General features: G+C 42.4%; 1 pseudogene; it reads left to right on the plus strand.

The window, feature by feature from the left end:
- Positions 1–2,989: 2,989 nt before the first annotated feature.
- LOC103752326 overlaps positions 2,990–4,162 on the plus strand; it is a 2,853-nt pseudogene continuing 1,680 nt past the window's right edge.

A 4,162-nucleotide genomic window follows, 5' to 3' on the forward strand; every position in this document is an offset into this window, starting at 1 on the left:
CAAAGCTGCCAGCATTCCAGTAAAATATGCTGACATCCAACAGGCTTTCCAGGTCTGTGAAGCATGTTCCCAATTACAGCCCTGGAGGATGGATGCCACGATGGGACACGTGCACACGTCAGCTTCCCCTGTGAGAGACTGACAGGGCCCCTGTCAGTCAGTGAAGAGTGTAGTATGCTCTCACTTGTGTGGACACTGCCACAGGCTGTACACAGGCCTTTCCTTGCAAGAGAGTGACGGACAAGGCTACTATTAAAGGGTTTACTGAACTCAGTATTATGTATGGGTGCCCAAGGTGAATTGATAGTGACAGAGGCACTCATCTCACAGGTACAGGTGTGCAAGCTTGGGCAGAGGCTAATCAAGTTCAATGGTATTTTCACCTTCCATACAATCCTACAGGAACAGGGTTAATTGAAAGAAAAAACGGGTTACTAAAGGAATAGTCAAAAGCCTTAAGTGCAGAAGGAACCCTATGGGGGTGGAGAAAGGCCCTTCCAGAAACCCTATGGTTGCTAAATGAGAATCTTAGTACCAGGGGTGGGTTGCCTCCCTATGAGCAGTTGGCCAAAGGGGCCCCAGATGTCCCCAAAACTATAAAGGCAATTACCAATAATATTGATTGTATACATGAAGTAGATGGTAAGATCCCACTGCTGAAGACACTGCATGATGTGAGCATGGGAGAGGGAGAAATCAAGCTTGGACTAAGCTGGAGACTCCTTGCCACTGGATGGATGGCTTTCATAGTGCCAGAAGGCACTATGCAGACGACTGGGGAAGAACTGTCCCCTATTATTCTATTTAACAAGGGACCCCCACATGCTGCACTATCAACATGCAAAGCAAGATGTTCCTGCTTGTGCATAGTGGCTTGTCTAGTGTGTGTACAACCAGCTAATATTCAATTGGACCTAATGCCCACTCCTGGGGATGGAACACATATCTGGTACTGTAGACCAGGCCACTCCCCTGTGGCAGGAGAGGTTATAGGTCCCAGTGGAGAAGCTACTGCAATTGTATTGTTAGATGGTTGTGATGCATCTGCTAAAGTGGTGTCCAAGCATTAGTGTTTACATCCATAAGCTATTATAGCAGTTACTGTTTACATGTTCTTGCTTCTTGCAGTTTGTGCTTCTATAGTAAGTGGAATGCCACTAAATTAAGCCACAATGAGAGGAAGGTGGCCCTGCCCCCTCCAAGGCTCAGGGAAATTCATGGAAGAGGCAGGGGGAAAGTTTTGTAAGAGCCAGAGGAAGGGGTGGAGTGTGATCTGGATGTTCTTCTGACATTGTGATGACGAGCCATGGTCCTGCCTCCTTCCTACGCTCTGCAAAGGAGTCACTCCCCCTCTTCCAGCCAATTGGTTGACCTTAGCTGCTTACAGGGGAGGGATTAAGGGTATAAAAGCTGGGAAGACCACAAGGCTGGTCTCTCACTGTTTTGTGAGGCTGTCAGGAACCACGGGATTTATTTTTGGGTGTGGACTTTAGAACACAGCTGTGAATGGAGGTGGTGCTCACTCTTCTGTAAGTAAACCTGCACCCCAAGCTCAGTTAGCAAGTCCAATAAACTCATAAAGATTCTTCAAACCAGGGTTTGGAGAATTCTTTCCTCAGATTGTCGTAAGGACAGTGGGATGAGGGGATTCAATGCCATGTGTGCCTCCCAGTAGTGAATTTGGCTTACAGATATATCTCTTAATGAAAGAATTTTTTACATTTATCAATTCACTTGAAACATTGAGGTCGCTTCTAAGTTTTGGCAATTATAAGTTAAATTGTAAACATTTCTACACAGGTTTTCATTTTATGCAACCCTATTTGATAAATACCTGTGCGTATAATTGTTAAATGGTTAATGGATGTTTACCTTTGTGAGCAATTCTCCAAAGGTCTTCCAAAGTGGCCACAACATGACCACTCCTACAGAAATGGCTGAGAGTTCCCATTGGACACAGCCTTCATGGTGCTATAACCTTCAGGAGTCCGACTATTCTAAGGGGTAGGTGGTGGATGGCATCTGTTGTCTTAAATGGCATTTCTTTCATGATGTATAATGTAGAGCATCCTCTCATGTGCATATTTGGTGTGTGTCTTCTATGAGAGGGCTGTTCAAAATCTCTTCTCCAGTTTTTAAGTTGGGTTGTTTGCTTTCATATTGTTGAGCTTTAATAATCTTTTGTGTATTTTAGAAGCAAATCCTTTAATAAGATAGATGTTTTGCAATTATTTTCTCTCAGTCTTTGGCTCATATCTTTATCCTCTCAACATTATGTTTCACAGAGCAGACGTTTTTAATTTTAATAAGATCCAACTTACCAGGCTTTTTTTCTTGCATGGATTATGTTTTTGGTGTTCTGTTTAAAAACTCACCACCAAAATCTCTCCTAGACATTTTCATCCAATATGTTATTACAAGTTTCTGTAATTATTCTTTTTGATGTTCCTGTAGTGGCAATTTAGATTGTATTGATCCTTTAATATTGCTTCTACATCATCTCTATACTTCCCATCAATCATTGAGCATTTCTTCCCTTTCTGTTCTAGGTGAACAAAACAGAAATCTCTTCTGATGACAAAATAAATAAGTTAGCAGAGGCTTCCAAAACAATCCATTAATTTATGCAACAGAGACTGTGTTCTTAGTATGTCCCAGATTCTGTCCAGCACTCAGAACACAGGTTATTTAAGCTGAAAGATCACAGACTACAAAAGCCTCCAAGCAGACATGAGCCTGATGTATTTAGAGGCCAGCAGAAGGCAAGTGTGTTTCCCATGGATGGTTTAGAAGGAACGTTGATCAGGGGGCATGCTTCAGGAAAACCGCATAGGACCTCAAACATCATGTAAGGACTTTGGTTTTGGAGCCAAGAAGCTGAAAATGAGCCCTGAGATGTGAGCAGAGGAGTCAGGCTGATAGAGATGCTCGCTCAACTTCTTGTTGAGAATGTACTCTTGGAGGAGCCAAGTTAGAAGACCATGGGATAATGCAGGTAAGAAGTAATGTATCTAGGAACTCCTGGGAAATCTGCATATAGACAGGTTTCACAAGCATAGTGAACAGGTGTGCTTGTGAGTCACAAAGAATGAAGAAAAAAGGAAGAATCAGCACCGAAGCATCTGACCTAATAGAAAGAATAAACTCATCATCTAAAAAAGAAAACAGAAGTGGTTAGGATGTGAGGGAACATTACTTAAGTTTCACATATCGATTTAAAGATATTTTACAGATATCTTACATAGGAATGGCGAATTAAAAAAAAAATGGCCAAACTTTATTGGCTACTTTTCTGTTGCTGTGATTAAACATCATGACCAGGGCAACTTAAAGAAGGAAGAGTTTACTTGACTTACTGTTTCGAGGGATGAGAGTCCATCATGGTGGGGAGGCATGGCAGGAGGTAGCCAAATCAGAAAGTTGAAAGCTCACACCTTCAGGCACGCACAGGGAGCAGGGAGAGCAAGCTTGAGAGGAGGTGGTGCAAGGCTATGAACTCTCAAAACCCACCCCCAGTGATATGCTTCCTTCAGCTAGATCACACCTCCTAAAGGTTCCATGACCCTCCCCAAACACCAGCTGACCAAGTGTCCAAATGCCAGAGCCTATGAGGTCCACTACTCATTCAAACCACCACAAAAACCATTTTAGAAATGAAGATTTTGGTATAGACGGAGTAACACGCAGGGATTTTCAATATAGAAAATTGCATTTAAAAGTCTGAAACTGAGATCTATAAGGGAGATGGTAAACATGACAAAGAAATCCAAAGGCGGAAAATTGGTCTGATATTCATTTTCCAGTTTTGTTAATGCAGCAATATGCTTTTTAGAAACAAATGGAAGGGGAGCCTGGAGAAATGGCTCAGTAGTTTAAAGCAGTTGATGCTCTTCTGGAGGACCTGAGTTGTTTTCCTTGCACTCACACAGTGGCTCTCAACTACCTGGAACGTGAGCTCCAGGGATTCCAATGTCTTCTTCTGATCTCCATCAGCACATACTACACACACACACACACACACACACACACATATTTTTAATGGCAAAAAAAGAAAAAGAAAAGAAACAGTAGAGGAAAAATATCTCCTGCATTCCAATGATGACTTATTCTTTTTCTGTACTTGGGTCTATGGGGGTGGGGGTCTTATCTAAATGCCATAATC

This window comes from Nannospalax galili, unplaced genomic scaffold (assembly GCF_000622305.1).
Source record: "Nannospalax galili isolate Female #2095 unplaced genomic scaffold, S.galili_v1.0 scaffold208, whole genome shotgun sequence".
In the NCBI taxonomy this organism is placed as follows: domain Eukaryota; kingdom Metazoa; phylum Chordata; class Mammalia; order Rodentia; family Spalacidae; genus Nannospalax; species Nannospalax galili.